At 52.6% G+C, this 17,394-nt stretch overlaps 1 long non-coding RNA gene across 3 annotated transcripts; it reads right to left on the bottom strand.

The window, feature by feature from the left end:
• Nucleotides 1-223: 223 nt before the first annotated feature.
• Nucleotides 224-17,125, bottom strand: LOC147995402 (uncharacterized). 3 transcript variants are annotated; one of them, XR_015683483.1, is made up of 5 exons: nt 16,810-17,125; nt 6,309-6,446; nt 5,062-5,176; nt 2,017-2,158; nt 224-1,782 (listed from the first exon to the last, which is right to left on the bottom strand). It is a non-coding gene; the product is annotated as an uncharacterized LOC147995402 (long non-coding RNA). The 3 variants fall into 3 exon arrangements; XR_015683482.1 differs by lacking the exons at nt 5,062-5,176; nt 6,309-6,446; nt 16,810-17,125 and adding an exon at nt 3,092-3,285; XR_015683481.1 differs by lacking the exons at nt 2,017-2,158; nt 5,062-5,176; nt 6,309-6,446; nt 16,810-17,125 and adding an exon at nt 3,092-3,466.
• Between the last annotated feature and the right edge of the window lie 269 nt (nt 17,126-17,394).

The following is a 17,394-nucleotide window of genomic DNA, read 5'->3' as shown; positions in this document are numbered from 1 at the left end:
AAAACAGGCTATGGCGTCTTTGAGAATCAAGGGGACACATCTCAATGGGATCCTCAGAGGCCCTCCGGCCTCCATTCCCTTGGGCCAACGCAGACTTTTCTCTCCCTATGAGGGCCCCTTTCTGATTATAGATGACAAGTGTGAAAGGAAGACCCAAAACTGTGCCTGGGCATGTGTGCTAGTTCACTTTTATATCTTGATGATAAAACACACAGGAGACAACTGGAGGGTGGAAAAGTTTATTTTGACTCCATCACAGTGGGTGAGGTCTAGCAGCAGGATCCAGAAGCTGCCTGTTCACATCTGGGCACATCAGGAGGCAGGGCGATGAACTGTGGCTCTTAGCTGGCTTTTGTAAGGATGCAATGATAGAATCCAGCCTCTCCGGCCACAATATCTGCCTGCAGCAGCCTGTCTCCTTTCACACTCCCACAGGCTCTCTACAGAGAATCAGAGAACCTGACTGTGGGCCAGGAAACCTCCCCCATCCTCACAGAGGTGTAAGAAGACCGTCTACTTCTGCTCCGTGCCTCTGGTTCATCTCCTAGGAGACCCCACCATTCTATCTGTCCCTAGTGTTGGAACCTGACTCTCCTTGGATCCCCCACCATGTTGTTGCCCCTGAGACTGTCTGTGTGTCTGTTTGTAGCATTGAGAAGTCTTCTTTAAAATGCTCCTTGGTCTCTAATGATCCTCCTCAGAGCCCTTCTAGAAGCCCCAGTGCCACAGCAGACCTTTCAGCTCCCTCCCTTTCCTTGGAGTGTGTTTTTAACTTTCATATGTGTCTTTGTCTGTGTAAGCTCCTGTGAATCCTGGAGCTGAAGTTGGAGATAGCCGTGAGTCAACACGTGGAGCTGGAAACTGAACTGTGCTCGGCTGGGAGAGCAAGAAGCTCTCTTAACCTTTGAGCCATCTCTCCAGCCTCCTAGATTTCTCCTTTTCCCACTTCATTTATCCCAGGATTGATTCCAGTGGCTGGGAAGGTCTTACCCACATTCGGGGACAGCCTTCCCTTTTCAGCTAATCCAGTGTGGAAATGTTCACAGATGTGTGCCCTACCCACGCCATAGGTGTTTTGCAATCCAACCTCCCTGGTGATGGAATTTAATCATCCCATCCCAGTAAACCCTTTTTTTCCCTCATAAACTTACTATTATTGAATTGTTTAAGATTATATCAAAATACAGAAAAATACTACAGACAGATCCTCTTTTCCCAACTGCCTCCATCCAGAGCAATGGTTCTCAACCTGCCCAACGCTGTGGTCCTTTAATGCAGTTCCTCGTGTTGCCATGATCCCCCAACCATAGAACCGCTTTTGTTGCTATGTCATAGTTGTAGTTTTGCTACTGCTGTGAATGATAGCGCAAATGTCTGATACACAGGGTTTCTGGTGGGGCCTCGAGCCACAGGTTGAAGACCACTGATCCAGACTGTCAGTCCTTGTGTTCTCGTGGCTCATTTGTCCCAACAACCCATCAGTGTGGTCAGGAACTGAAGCCTGTACTGGATTCAGATGGCGTTACTCTTTTATAAGTGTCACTTCCTGCCTTGGCTCAGTTCACTCTCCGATCCTGTGGGCTCCCCTTGGCTGTGAAGTTTCTCAGACTTCCCATTGGTGACCTTGACCACTTTGAGCCAGATGTTTTGTAGAACATCCTCAGTTGGGCTTCATTTGGCACGTCTCTGGCTAACCCAGAGTGATGGGAAGAGGACCAAAGAGGTGACAGCTCCTTCTTGTCCCGTCACATCAGGAGAGTACATCACTGTGTTGGCCAGGGCCTGCATTTCCAAACCACCAAGTCAGTTCATGCCAAGCACACAGTGAGTACCTAACCCGTGTTCCTCCACATAGTAGGACCTAGATAACATCTCGGAAGAGGATGCTATGGGAATCACACCCTGCTGCTTTGCCACATTCCCCTGGGGAATCCCTCCCTCTGTCCACTGGCTCCAGGCTCTGCCCACCCTGAGAGAGCCCACGGGAACCTGAGTCAACCCCCGCCAATGGCTTACCCAGCCAAAGCAACCTTCACAGCCTTGCCAAGCACTCTGCTTCCAAACAGCACAGGAAAAGCCACAGATACTTAAACAGACAGTGTCCTTGTCTTAAAACCAGGCATGTCCCGAGCAACAACAGGAAAACCGGGAGGAGTCCCTGTGAGGATCCAATATTGATGATGTCACTGGAGCCAGAGATTTCCAACCAGACCAATGACTCATTGCCTCAGTGAACATTTGCAAGTGAAGATGTGTGGACGGAGGGATATCCTGCGGGCCACACTGTGACACAGCATAGGTTCCATGGTGAGATGTTTACTATGGTTTGTTTTTGTTTGTTTGTGAGCGAGTGTGTGTGCGTGTGTGTGTGTGTGTGTGTGTGTGTGTGTGTGTGTGTGTGTTCGCGCGCGTGCGTGTTTATGTTTTGTTTGGGGAGAGGGGAAGAGTTGAAAGTCAAAGGGTGGACACGAGGGGATGGGGAGATGAAAGGGACTGGGATACCTGATGTGGAACTCACAAAGAATAGATGAAAAGTTAAAAGCAAAAACAAAAACACCAGACACATCCGTGGAGAGAGATGCTGCTCTGAGGTATCCATCATAAGCATGGATGGCTGCACATACCCTCAACATAGGAAGGGACACCAAATAACTTTAGGTGATGGACAGTAGCCTGCCCCATGAAGGGGCCCAGCTTACACACAGACTCTGTTTTCTCCCCACTTTGTTTTAAGGCAGTGGTTCCCAAACTGTGGGCTGGGACCCCCTCGGAGACCGCAAACAACTCTGTCACAGGAGTTGCATACCAAATATTTACATTATGATTCATACCAGTAGCACAATTACAGTTATGAAATAGCAACAAAAATAATTTTTTACGGTTAGGGGTCTCCACAACAGGAGGGACTGTATTAAAGGGTACCAGCATTACGAAGGCTGAGAAGCACTGTTTTAGGAAAGGAGGCAAGAGAAGCTGTTGCCCGGGGCCCATGGCTGGGAGAGGGCAGGGTCCTTCCTGTTTTAGTCCCTCTACCTCCAGGCTGTCTGCAAAGAAGAGAGCAGGAAGTATCAGCCTAGCCTCGACTACGTACCTGAGGGTCAAAGCCGCAGCAGATTGGCCTGCAAGTCCTGGGAGAGAGAGAACAGCCCAACACACACAGATCCAGAGAAGGCTGAACCCCTCCCCTGGGGCTGTCTCATCAGGCCCGGATGAGAATGTACTGGCCTGCCAGAGGCAGCTCTGCTGGCTGTGCGTCCCGAGCAATGGCTTCATCTAACCAGTTCCTCCTAATCTGACACCAGCAGAGGCAGAAATCAGTGTGGGATTCCTGTTTACCCTCTTAGAAATGGGCACAGCAGAAGTGCCTGTGGCACAAATACCCACCTCCTTCCACTCCCAAGTTCAGTAGACCCCGAGGTGAATAGAGTAGGAAAACTAAGGTCTAGGAAGTTCCCTTGGCTTCTTCTGACTTGGTGTTTAACTTCCTGCCTGGAAAGACTTGGGAGGCCCATCAAGCCTGGGATGCTAGCCCATCATTGAGCTCTGTGATCACTTAAAAAAGATGAAGGGGGCTGGAGAGATGGCTCAGCGGTTAAGAGCACTGACTGCTCTTCCAGAGGTCCTGAGTTCAAATCCCAGCAACCACATGGTGGCTCACAACCATCTGTAATGCGATCCAATGCCCTCTTCTGGTGTGTCTAAAGACAATGTACTCATATACATAAAATAAATAAATCTTTAAAAAAAAAAAAAAGCTGAAGAAAGCCGGGGAAGTGTCTCAGTTGGGAGAGTGTTCATCCGTCCAACATGCAAAAAGCCTGGGTTCCACCTCCAGTACTGCATATGCTGGGTGTACTGATACAGGCCTGTGATCCCAGCACTCAGGATATGGAGGTAAGAGGATCAGAAGTCCCAGGCCATTCTCAGCTGCATAAGTTGAGACCCTGCCTTAAAGAGAAGAAAGAAGGGAAGGGAAGGGAGGGGAAGGGAATGGAGGGGAAGGGAAGGGAAGGGGAGGGTAGAGAAAAGAAGAAAAGGGGGGAAAAGGGAAAGGGGAGGGGAGAGAAACACTCCCTGCTGCCATCTCTCATGGGTGTGAAAATTCAGGAGAAATGTGCTGAGGAAAAAGAACACAGGCGCCAAGTCCAGTTCCCAGTCAGAGCTCTGGGGGGACCCCCAGGCCCTGAGTATGTTCTGGACATCTGACAGCCTCTGGGCAAAGCCACAGCCAGGAAGTGTGCAGCCAAGTTGGCCGAAGGTGCTGGAAAGTGACTCAGCCCCAGAGCCTGAGCCCGCTCCTGTGTCTGCTGGGGCATCTGATCTTGTCTCTGTCCTGCCTCCCTGGTCCTGCCTTACCTGTCTATCCAATGGCCACAAGAACCTCATTACCCAAGGTCTAAAAATGAAACCAGCCTCAAGGTTGGGATACATTAAACTATTCAAAAGGTCACAAGGATCCTTTGTCCTTCACGGCTTCAACCCAATGACTACACACCCCGACTCCCCCATCACAGGCACCCAGTGCCTCAGAGGACAAACGAGCTCAAAGCTATTGGTACCACAAAGATGTCCCCTCAGACCTTCTGGCATCTGCTCTCACATCCATTGCCTTCCCAGGGGGAGGAGCCAAAGCCAGCTAGAAAGCTCACAGTCTTCTTGAGCCAGGCCAAGATGGCTGCCCAGCTTTTAGACTATGGTCGCTGGTCCTACTACACTTCTATGCAAACTTCATGGGAAGCTTCAGAGCTTCAGACAAGGACTGTGTGTGTCTGTGTGTGTGTGTGTGTGTGTGTGTGTGTGTGTGTGTGTGTGTGTGTGTGTGTGACAGAGAGAGAGAGAGAGAGAGAGAGAGAGAGAGAGAGAGGGAGAGAGAGAGAGAGATCTTGATTTTATTCATTTCCATCGCTATAGTAAAATACCCTGTCAAAAGCAACTTAAGGGAGAAAGGGTTTGCTTAAGCACACAATTCCAGGTTACAGCCCATCATAGCAGGGAAGGCACAGCCTCAGGAGCTTGAAAGAACTGGTCACAATGCATCCAGAATGATCAAGAGTAACAAACCATGATTAAATCCTGCATGCTCTAAGGAATGTTGCCACCCACAGTAGGCAGGTCTTCCAACCTCAGTTCATTTAATTACGATAATCTCCCAACAGCAGCAACAGGTCAATCTGATCTGGAAAATAAAACCTCAGTGAGACTCATGTCCCAGTCGATTCTAGAGTGTGTCGAGTTGACAAAACTATCTTGGGCAAAGAGTGTTTCCAGTGTCCTAGTCAACTTCTGGGTTATAGATCTTGCTGTGTGACGGGGCCTTAGTCAAGTGCTTGAAGGGGGCTTTCAGAGAACAGGCAGGGGCAGCATGATGCTGGGGAGACCTGGGCTGTCAGCCAGGATGTGTGATAAAGGAAAGAACAGTGCTTGCACTGTTTCCTTGGGGATCTTAGGCAGCCCCTGACTCCAACCCAAGCCTATGCACTAAAGAGGGTGGTGGAGCAATGAAAAGAGGGCCCCAGAGAGGAAAGTTACAACTCAGGAGTGGGGAGCCAAGGCTGCCACGGAGCACCCCACCCATGGCACTGCCATAGGAACAGAAACAAACAGGCCTGAAAAGGCCATTGAACAGGCACAGTGTAATCCCCAGACACTGGAAAGACGGGCACCCATCCTGGCCACAGCAGTCACAGTGCCAGGCATGACGACCAGCCCCAAGGGTTCTATGACCACAGACCTGCTAGGGCCCAGTCTAAGTGGTCACAACGCAACGGAGGGGCAAATGCTGGATCTCAGGCCTGTGCCTGAAGAAGGGAAGGCCACCCCTCTAAGGATGGAACTGGGGGATTCTGGGCCACGACATCTAGCTGGACCTTGTAGGGAAAGCAGAGTGGACTGAGCAGGCAGGAAACAGGACCAGAGGAGCAGGGTAGGCACAGAGCTAAGTATTCTAGGGCTCATGGCCTCGGTAACCAAGGTTCGCCTGGAGCAAGTAGGCCAGAGAAGAGGGATGAGGAGGGTGCCTGCAAAATATAGGAGCCTCACATTCCCTAGGGGTGTGGAGAAGTGAGGGAGACTGCCCAGAACCTGTCCTCTGATGCTATAAGGTCATGGGGAGGGGGAACTAGAAGAGGCACAACCAGAGGTGGGTGATCCAAGGAAGCTGAGAAGGGCAGGGTAGGTACATGGGCTGTACAAAGGAGTCAGTGTTTTACTGCTATCTCCCAGACTATCCTCCAGGTAGCCAGCACCTTGCACTCTCAGGGCAAGCCAGACCTGAAAAGCTTTTGAACGCCCATTGCCTTGAAAGTTACCTCATTCCTCCCAGGGATCCCCAGACTGGGGGTTCCTTTCATTCTCCGGTTTCCTCCAGGCTCCAAAAGAAACTCACTTCCTAGATCTGTAGCTTGGCCTCTACTCAGGGCCTGTGTCCTAGGAAGGTGCCTGGACAGCTGTAGAGAGAGGCCTGGGTCAGGCAGCAGCAAGAGGGCCTCTGAGCAGTACAAGAGTAAAGATTGTTGGGGGAGGAGTGGTCTCATCATCCTCACCCCCACTCTACCCACCCCCTTCCCATGCAAGCTCTTGTCCCTCCCAGGCTACCAGGAGCCCAAACTCTTCCCTTGGGGAAGCAGAGGCAGACACTTTGCATGCCCATCTCTCCCTCCCTCCTGTGGACAGAGAGACAGTTGCCAGTTCCTCTATCCAGAAGTTAGAACCATAATGACAGTTGTCAGTGCTGTGCTAGTAGACACATATGACAGTCAACCTGGAAGCCTGTTTCCATTCCCGTGGTACAAGAGACCATACGTGTAAATTCCCAAAGCCACTGACTCAAAGCTCATGGCTGACCTACGTCTACACTATGCTGCGTCTAGGACCATGGCCAGATCATCAGCCCCATCCTCGGCAGGGGTGTGTGGGCAGGAGAGGGGGGTATTCAGGTCCGTCCCCAAAGATCCTCATGCCAGAATTACACCATAAAGTCAAATGTGACCTTTTTTGAGACAGGGTCTCCTGAAGCCCAGGCTGATCTCAAATTTGCTGTGTAACCAGGGGTGACCTTGAACTTACTCTCCTGTTTCTTCCTCCCAGAGCTGGCATTAGAGACAGGCACCACCATTTGGGTTTACGTGGACCTGGATGTCAAACCCCAGGGTCTGGTACATGTGGGGTGAGCACTCCACCTCCTACCATATCCCCAGCTTCTACCATGAAGAATGAGCACTGAAGGCTCCGAGACAGGGGTTCAAGCACTGACCTGGTCTTAGGCTGGACAGGCGCGGTAGGGGGGCTAGAGAGAGCTGGCCCATGCTGAGGGTTGGTGGGAGACCAGAGAACGCAGATAGAGCCCTGGAAGGATCATGTAAAACCAGAGGCTACAGCAGCTCAGCTTCAGCTAAGGAAGCAAAAGGGAGGGTCTCGGATGTCCAGAGCTTTTCTAGCCTGCGGGGAACCTGAGAGTTGTAGCTGTCTTTAGAGGAGCCACAGGACCATGGGATAAAGGGAAGACTCACTGAGGCTCTCTCTCTTTCTCTGTGTAAAGGGAAGGCAGATGATGTGGGAGCCAAGGCCAGCTTGGCCAGATGAAAGATTCTGAACATCAGAGCTGAAAGTGGTAGAGAGAAAAGGGGCAAGAAACACTGCTTTTTGGCAGCCCTGAGCCCCTGGATGGGGAAAGAAGGGGCCTCTAGTCCCTAAGACCATGGCCTGCATCTATATGACATGGGGGGTGGGCACAAGGCTGAGTGGCAGAAAGCGAGACAAGCCGGACACACCAGGGCAGAGTCCATGATTCAACTGCCAGGGTGGGCTGCAGTGTTACAGGCAGGGATTAGAGCCAGAGGGCACCTCCTGAGCCTCCTGTGATTTCCTGGATTCTTTGTCCCAGAGCAAAAAAAAAAAAAAATGGACCAGGCATATGGATGGCAGCAAAACAGAGTCAGCCTGTTACAAAGAGCGTTTGTGAGAGTGAACGAGTGTGCAGAGCTGGAGCAAACTCCAAGGCTCAAAAGCCCCAGCCCACAAGAGCCCTGATCCTCCTCGGGTCACCCCACCCACCTCCTCCAGCATTTGGAGAGTGCAGGCTATTCTTGAGATTGCCTGTCCACTACACGCGGCCTGGCGAGGGGATTCCTGCGGTTTAGCCCACTGGCTTTCCCTATATTGTGTCAGTCTTGATGATCCCGGAGCCTCCCTTTCAGCTCACTGGGGCCTCCTGAGTGGGGTGGGCATGGCCTCCCTATTCCCAAGTTTGGCTACAGACCAGTCTGGTGTCTAAACCTTGCATCCAAGTAGGAACTGATCAGGAGGAGGTTAGAACACCAACACTCACCAACTGCTTTGCATTCCTGTCAGAGGACCAAGTCTCCCTACAACCCGTCAGGCCAGTCAGGCCTGTGGAGAGGCTGTGGCAGCAGGTGAGGAATTGAGGGAGGCTCTTAGACAGGCTAGGCCCTGTTCTCAAGTGGGGCACCAAAGCACCTTCCATAGCCGTGGCCATGAAGATATAGAGCCCAGTCACCACCCCAATACCAACCAACTTTGAGGAAGGAGTCAAACCAGCCTCCCCTAATTGCATAACTTGTGAGCTCACACTCTCTCTCCCCTGCCTTCTCAGAAGGGGACAGAGACTTTGAAGCACCTCCATAACCCAGAAGCGGGGTTAGGTAGGACCCAGGGGTCTGTAATGAAGGCAAGAGCCTCCCCTTCCCAGAGGCTGAGGCAGAAAAAGGGCCACTGAGCACCCTTGACCCGCTGAAGCACCACTGGGCTGTGGGACTCTGGCATTGGTTCCATGGCCTCTGAGCAGGCACTGCCCACCTTTAGAGTGTGCATCTTGGGGAACGGTTATTCAGGGATCCCATAGTGCCCAGCAAAGCCACAGGGAAAGCTTCAATCTGCTCAAACATCCAGGTCCAAGCCCTTAGAGCACCCACAGCGCACCCCCAGGCTCTGAGGCTTCAGGGACCTTAGTGTCATCCAATCTTAGTGCCTCCAATCTGTTACAGTCTCTGATCCTCCCTCTGCCACTGTGGTGCCCCATACCCTCCTGCTCGGAACTATGGGTCCTCAGTGGGCCCCTCACATGGACACTTTAGGCAAGACTTTTCACAGAAGCCTCAGTTGCATTTTACCCTGCCCCTGCCAGCCTGGGTTCAGGACCCTCTCTCACACAGCGTAAAAGATTTCTCTCAATAGGAAGACTCTCTCTTTGGGGATTCTTCTCACTACCAAGCACAGAGTTGATGCGCATGCTTCCTTACTCAACCTTGACCTCTGGGGCTGGCTTTGCTTTTCTATCTCCCTTCCGTGTTCCTCGAATACCCCGAGCTCAGAGGACTGGTGTGGTCCCACCCTTTGCTTACTTCATGTCCAGGGTCTGGGGGGGACCCTGAAGCCATGAGCTAGGCAGATGGCAGGCTGGGGAGAACTGGTTGTGGAGGGAAAAGAAAAGGTTGGGGACACTCACCATCAGCCTGGCCACAGAGGGCATTGCAGATCCAAGAACAGTTCCTATAATGACTGAAACCAGGAGGGGCTGCTAGGCAGAGGGTGCAGCTCAGGAAGAGGTCAGAAGCAAGGCGAAGACCTCTGCCCAAAAACACCAGCCGAAGGGAACTCTGGCAGCACCCTGGCTCTACTGGGTGGTCGGCCTTCCCAGCAAACGCAGAGCCCTGGACCTGGGCTGAAGTGCCAGGATGGTATGGACAGGATAGCACAGTATCCTCTGGGATATTCTGTCTACCACCAACTCAAGGGGCTGCATGGCAGAACTGGCATATGCCTCTGGCAGAGTCCATACTTCCCATGAACTCTAACCTCTGACACTGTAAGGGTAAGTAGCCAGCAGTCCCCTTCATAGCCCACCCCCATGAACAGCTCCCAGGTTACTTCCTAGGCTGGCCCTTTAATGCTTCATCTTACAAGGGACCTGGTATGAGGAGTCAAGAGCCATTGCGATGGCAAGAGCTGGCCAGCTGGCCTCTGTCCAAGCCCCACTGTCTTTTTCTGAGGTGTGCCCAGCTGGCCCTTTAAGAGGCCGGGGGCACTATTGGCAAACGCACAGCTGGCCCAGTACTGGGTCGGGCACGTTCCTGCTCCTCGTGGAAGACCTAGCTGGAGAGGAGACAAAATGTTCTTGCACAGCCTGGTAAACAAGCCTGAAGTGTTTTGAAAGCTTCTGCCTATACAAAGGACTGGGCTAGAAATGCAAGAGTTGCAAAAGGAGACGCTGGACTGCAGGAGGGGGCTGTGCTGTAACGGAACTGCCCTGTGCATGTGTGTGCACGCCAGACAGCTATGTCTGTTTGGCGAGGGGCATGTACACACCTGTGTGCAGTGGTGGGCTCTGCCTGTGTGGAGGAAAGAGTGTGGCCACACCTGTGTATAATTGTGTCATCTGCCCGTGTAAGAGAAGGTGTGTGTATGTATGTACTTGTCGGCTGGCAAGGAGGTATTCGTACACATACCCTTGTGTGCATACATACAGCCTATGGCTGTATGTGAGTGCAGGGGTGGTCAGGAACATGCAAACGTGAGCTTATACACACAAGTACAGCTCCACACAGCTCTCCCTGGAACCTAGCTGTCTAAGTCAGGATCACGCTTGCTGTGATGAAACACCATGACCAAAGCAACTCGGGGGAGAAAGGGTTTATTCAGCTCACACCTCTGCATACTTTTTACCACCGAAGGAAGTCAGTACAGGAACTCAAGCAGGGCAGGAACCTGGAGGCAGGAGCTGATGCAGAGGCCATGGAAGGGTGCTGCTTGCTGGCTTGCTCTTTAAGATTTGCTCAGCCTGCTTTCTTATAGAAACCAGGACCACCAGTCCAAAGACGGCACCACTCACAATGGCTTGGTCCTCACCCATCAATCACCAATTAAGAAAATCCCTTATAGCTGGATCTTATGAAAGCATTTTTCTCAATTGAGGTTCCCTCCTTTCAGATGACTCTAGCTTGGGTCAGGATGACATAGACTAATCAGGACACCAACTCGACAGAGCACAGGCTAAGATTGTCTTTGGCCCAGGCTCCAGGGCCCCTAGCCTAGGGTTGGAAAGGTGCCAGGAACCCTGCTCCCCTGACAGCTAATTAGAGTCAGGAGCACAGTGACCTGGTGACTGAAGACAAGGAGTCTGAAGAACCGTGAAGCCAAAGAAACCAGGTGAGCAGCCCTCAGGGGCAAGCGCTTGTCACAGGGCCAGACTCAGCTCATCTGGGACCAATCTCAGTTGTAATGATGGTGCCAAGAGCTTTGGCACCCCACTGGGGACTTACCCTGTGCTACAAAGATCCACCCCCACACCAGCTCAGCCACCTGGACCATGTCAACCCCAGAGCATGCCCTCCAAGGCTGCCTTGCTATGCGAAATGGGCAGACGGCCGTGTGCGATTGGGTTAGAGGCAGACAAGCTGCCTGGCACTAGGAACCAATCCTCATGGCCCACCTCTGTGTCAGTGACAAGAGCTGTCCTCAGCTTGTCCTCTGCCTGTACCCATCCTGCAGGGGAGACAAGGTTTTCTCTGAGTCATCCTACATGGAGGCTGCAGTCACCTGTCTATGCAACGACTTAAGGATATGACTAGGCACTGGGGACATCAGCACAGGACAGCCTCTGCCCTAGGACAGGCAAAAAGCAGGACCTCCTAGTGTTCCAGACAGGAAGAGAGACCCAACACAGTAGAGGGAGCACAGCGAGGCATAGAACCAATCTAGGGTGTAAAGACAGGGACGGGTCTGTGGAGTGGAGGTGCAGGAAAAGTCTGAAAGAAGAAGGCTGCAGCCATCAAAGTAAAGACTAGAACAGGGCTGGAGAGATGGCTCAGCGGTTAAGAGCACCCGACTGCTCTTCCAGAGGTCCTGAGTTCAATTCCCAGCAACCACATGGTGGCTCACAACCATCTGTAAAGAGATCTGATGCCTTCTTCTGGTGTATCTGAAGACAGATACAGTGTACTTATATATAATAAATAAATAAATCTTTAAAAAAAAGAAAAAAAAAAGACTAGAACAGGACTGAGTCCATAGTAGTTACCCAGCCAACACTTGACCAGCAGGTGGCTGAACCCTATGAGACAGCACCCTAAAATGCAAAGGGGACAGAAAAGTGTCAGAGCTCTGCCAGTCTGGTGCCAACCTGACCTGAGCTCAGCTCCACCTGGCCCTGGCAGAAGGAAGGTTGGTAGGTTGGTGCCCACATCGGCCTATGCCTCCTCATGCAACACAGACGTTTTCAGAGCCAGGGGTGGACTCTGTCTTTAGAGTGGCTGGAGAGAGCCTGGTGGATGGAACAGCCGAGTCCCTGGCCCCCTGCCCAGCCCATTGGGGGTGGCCTTGGGAGGTACACCCACCTCCTGGCTACAGCAGGAGGCAGCATAGCCAGGAGAACCATTTGGGAAATGTGTATCAGTAGAACTTGCAGCGGAGCCAGCCAATGCCAGGGCAGCCAGGGTGTCCACCCCTTCAGCTCCCACAGCAAAGGTAGGGGTGGGGTCTCCTGGTGGAGCTGATCCTTTGGCTAACTGTAGGCTGGGCGGTATTCAAAACTCATAGGCCAGGCGAATCCTCTCCTGAAGTATCCCAAGGGAGAGGAGCAAGGTAGGGATCCAGCAGACCCCTCGCCACTACAAAGCACGATAAGGCAAGCCAGCAGGGAGCAGAGATGACACGTCTTGAGCTGCCCCCAAAATCCTCAGGCAGGCAGACACATGGTGAGGGCTCGTCTCGATGCCCTGTGCTGGCCCCAGTCCGGTAAAGCCTGCTTAAGCTTGATTCCTTTCCCAGGAAAGTAGAGACGCCCCAAGAGCAGTGGGAAGAAGGGGATGGCACAGGAGGCCACTGTGCAGATGTACTGTGCCCTCTGAGGCCAGGCCTGGGTCTCCTTCCGTGGTCTGGATGCTCAGCAGCTATGCTGGGAGCCCTGTAGATGTACCACCATGTCAAAGGAGGCCGGTTGGAGGAGCTCAAGGTCACATGGCCGGAGGAAGAAAGCCTGTGTAAAAAGGCTGATGATGGACTAGGCTGCCAAACCTTCTAGGTTCTAGGAGGATGGGAGGACAGGGACAGGAGTCCAGCCTGGAGGGTGGAGCCAAGGCAGATGTGGAGAATGTGAAGGCAGGGCACTCCCTCCCAGGAGGCCAGAGTTCTGAGAGTCAGTGGAGCTGGCATAGGAGGGAGAGAAAGGTAGCTGAGTCTGCGTCCAGTTCCTTCTGCCTCGAGTTCAGGCCCCAGGATACAAGGGCAGAGAGCGGGGATGGAGGGGAGTCTGGCTTAATCCGTCAGCAATGCAGGGAGAACCATGCTCTATCCCTGATCTCCAAAGGTCCACATACGGGGATTCTCTGCTCCCCAAAACCAGAAAGAAAGGAATGTCCCCACCGGATTAGGCCAGGGTCTTCCAGAGACCCCAGGGACACAGCAGCAGTAAAGGCCTGTTAAGGAAATGGACCATTTCATGTGGTCAAGAGGATGGGATCTGTGACCTGGGTGGAGACCTAATGTTCTGGACTGATCTGGCTAAGGGACCACGCTGAGACACAGTCTCACTTAAGCCGTGTCACAGAGCTAGGCAGAATAACTATCCCTCTAATGAGACACTGTCCCTTTGCTTTCTCCGAGTCCCATCCTGGAGCGTGGTGGCTTATAGGGTCACATCCACGCAGCTTCATAAGACCTCCCACTTTTCTGAATTGCTCAGAAAAACCTAATATTTCCTTTTAAAATTTCTTTGTTGGAAGCATGACTTGTCTTTAGGCATCCCCACTCTTTTCCTAAAGAAAAGAAGTCCCTGCCACATGGACTTCTCTTTGAGTCCATTCTTGGATTCCTTCATCAAAGAGGCTAAGAACCCCAAGAGGGGACCCCAATTTCCTGGAGAAGTCCCTGTCCCCTGTTACATACTGAATTGGACCTGTAGAGTAGGAGGGACCCAGACACCAGGACCTGACCAGGAAGTTGAGAGGTGGGTAGGTGGAACTTAACTCCCAGTATTTCCCACAGGATCATCTGAGGGGCAGCATCCCATGTATCTATCACTCAGGATCCCTGGAAGGTTCCTGAATTCCCACCATCCAGAAATGGAGGTTCTGAGGCTGCCTTCATTATCCACCCTTCACAGTTGCCATCATCCACCCTGCCACCCATCCCAACATAGCTCCCAAATTGAGATCATTCCTCCTCCTCCTCTTCCTCTTCCTCCTCCTCTTCCTCTTCCTCTTTCCCCCCTCCTCTTCCCCCTCCTCCTCTTCTTCCTCCTCCTCTTCCTCTTTCCCCTCCTCTTCCTCTTCTCCTCTTCTTCCTCTTCCTCCTCTTTTGCTTCCTCTTCTCCTCCTCTTCTTCCTCCTGCTCTTCCTCTTCCTCCTCCTCCTCTTCCTCTTTGCCCACCTTCCCAAGGATCCCAGCTACGTAGTCACCATACCTCTGCACCCCATGTGCCAGAAGGCCTGGGTGATCTTTCTCTGGCCTTGCAGTTTAAATAGAGGGTTGAGGCAGTTCTTGAAGACACAGGTCTGATGTTTCTTAGCTTAGACACATGCACACCATTGAGAGGGAAACAAGCTAAACTCTGCCTCCGAATTCATTTCCCAACTCAGTGTTCCAATTTCCTTTCTGTTAGTGTCACAAATACTTCAACCAAAAGCAGCTTAGGGGAGGAAAGTGTTTATTTAAACATACAGGTTATGCCCGTCCTTGAGGGAAGCAGGGTAGGTTCCTGAAGCGGAAACCATGAAGGAAAGCTGTTAGCTGGGTCACTCACAGACCCTTGTTCAGCTAGTTTCCTCGTAGAGGCCCCTGCCTGCCTAGGGAGAGTGCTGCCTGCAGTGGGCCAGGCCCTCCTGCATCAATTCACAGTCAAGACAATTCCCCCACAAACATGCCAAAGGCCAGTCCTTCACTTGAGACACCTTTCCTGAGGAGATCTGGGTTGTGTCAAATTGACAGTCTCCCCTCCCTCCTCAATAGTGCATGGGTGACCTAAAGACAGGGCTGGGGTAGGAGCCAGTGATCTAGAATGAAAGCCAAACCCTCCCCTTCCCAAAGGCTGAGGTTGAGAAAGGGCCACCAACACCCTGAAGTGTCCCTGGGTTATCCAACTCTGGGGCAAAGAGGGGCCTGGGGGTGGATCACATAGCCTACAGCCAGGCAGACAGTCACACAGGCTAACCGGCGTCTGACAGACCAGGCCCCACACAGCAGGATGATACCCCAAGTGCCCCTCAAATCCAAACTGACCCTACTCTGGTAGGCACTAGGCAGCCTGGAGCCACATGCTCAGGGGAAACAGTGCCCAGTGTGCTGGGGAAGGCAGCCAGAGGGACATACACACTCCAGGAGTTTGGGAGATTAAAGCCAGTCACATAAACATGACCAGGAAGTGTCTCCACTGCAGTTCCCCCGGCAGACAGCGTCCCCACAGGAATTGCCCAATGGCTCTGTTGCAATGGTTTTAAATTCCGGCGCCAGCCCTGCAGATACACGGCTGTCAGATCCAGGCCTCCAGTCCCCCCAACACCCCGGCTGCCCCAGCTGCAAGCCGGAGCGCCTTGGGTTTAGGGGACAGGATGGTTGTGGAACAGAGGCTGACAGCAGGGAGATTTATACTCAATATTAGCTCCAATCTGGATCTATCATCATTCAGAAGAGCACCCGGGTGTCACTGGCCCATTCCAAGGAAGGCAAAGGGCCCCAAACCTGTGTCCACCTAGAAGACTGTGGGCCCTGGCTGCTCTTAGCTCACAGGCTCCTATGCGCAATTGGACTCCTCAGTTCCTTTACATAAAGGCTGGTCCTAGGACAGGAGGGTCTGAACTGCGACCTCATGCCAACCTAGTGTAATGACCTTCCCTCTGCTCCAGGCCCAATTGGCTGTCCTGGCCTCTCTCCTTGCTTTATCCTCCCCCAGAGGAAGGCAAAACCAGCCCCACTGGTGGCAAAAACTCCCTGCCACTGCCACTTCTCCCCACTGAGGGTCTTCTGTGATTTTCTCCTGTCACACACTTCTCATAGAACACAAACTACCAAGGACCTCAGCACACCGATGTCCTGGATCCTGCCTGGAAGTGGGTCCTATCACACATTCCCAGGTGAGAAAACTCAGGTGAGATGCAGAAGCCCAGCCAGGACCACACCCCAAGCCTCAGATGTGTTCCTGGTCACGTCCATCGACTTTGGTCTGGACAGGAGCCAGACTATTCCCCCATGTCCCCACATCCTGCAAGGGTACCATCTCCACCTCAGACCTGCTCTGACCTTCCCAGTCTAATTGTCCAGCTCCAGCAGTCATGGATCAGGTCCAGACCCAGGGCCGTAGCAGCACACGCAGGGCCGTACCCACAGCAACGTGGACCTCCCCAACCTCTTCAGAACAGGAGATCCTGGGAAAGCTAGGACTGTAAACATGTCAGGAACCACCCTCTACAAGGCGGCCTCCCCTTGCCAGTCCTCTGACTGGGATCTGCCACTCCTCAGAGCCCCTGTTGGACCATTCTCTCTTGAGTCTTTCATCTTGGGATTCCTTGACCCCAGGCCTCAGAATACCCTCTCAGAACACTTCAAGTTGGCCAAGCACTAACGTGGCCCAAATGGGACAGGGCAGCCCAATCTGGAGGCCAGGCTCCTCTCTTTTTGTCTTTTTTTTTTTTTCGGAGCTGGGGACCGAACCCAGGGCCTTGCGGTTGCTAGGCAAGCGCTCTACCACTGAGCTAAATCCCCAACCCCGGCCAGGCTCCTCTCAAACCTGTGTCTTGTCTGTGCACGATTTCACCCATCTCCAAGGGCAGCCCCTCAGCTATGGAGAGAATCACAACTTACATCCAGCTCAGGATCTCCTTGGCCCAGCTCTCAGAGCCAGCCCTGACTTTACCACACACACTCCACCTTCCTTTAGCCGTCAGGGGCAACTGGATCTCTTGCCATGGTGCTGGTGGGCAGCTCTGGCCTGGGTTCCACTATCACCTCACAGTCACGAAGCCATGATTGGAAGCAGAAGCCTTTACAAGGTTCAGAGGTGAGGGCACTGTTCAGCCGCAGTCAAGCTCAAGGCTATGACCAAGACAGTGCCTCCCCATCGGCCACCAAAGAAGGTTCAAAGTTTCCCTGTCGGGGTGGAATGTGAGCCTTCTCCCACGGAACCTGCTTTCCTTAATGGGTAATCACAGACACTCAGGTTTATATGTTAAAGGAGGTTTAGGAGCATTTAATAGCTCATAAAATTTTATTGTCCCAGCTAAAACCAGTGATAACTGGCCTGAGCAGTGGCTGTCCCCTCCCCCAACACCCCACCCCGTTTATTGAAGAGTGAACGTTTGCTCTGCAGAGGACAGGAGAAAAGAGAAATGTGCATCTTCCCATAAAGGGTGTCCTGCCCCCCCCCAACACATGCTCCTTTCCACTCCC

This window comes from Rattus norvegicus, chromosome 3 (genome assembly GCF_021556685.1).
Source record: "Rattus norvegicus strain SHRSP/BbbUtx chromosome 3, alternate assembly SHRSP_T2T, whole genome shotgun sequence".
Lineage (NCBI taxonomy): Eukaryota > Metazoa > Chordata > Mammalia > Rodentia > Muridae > Rattus > Rattus norvegicus.
This window is presented reverse-complemented; position numbering and strand designations above follow the sequence as displayed.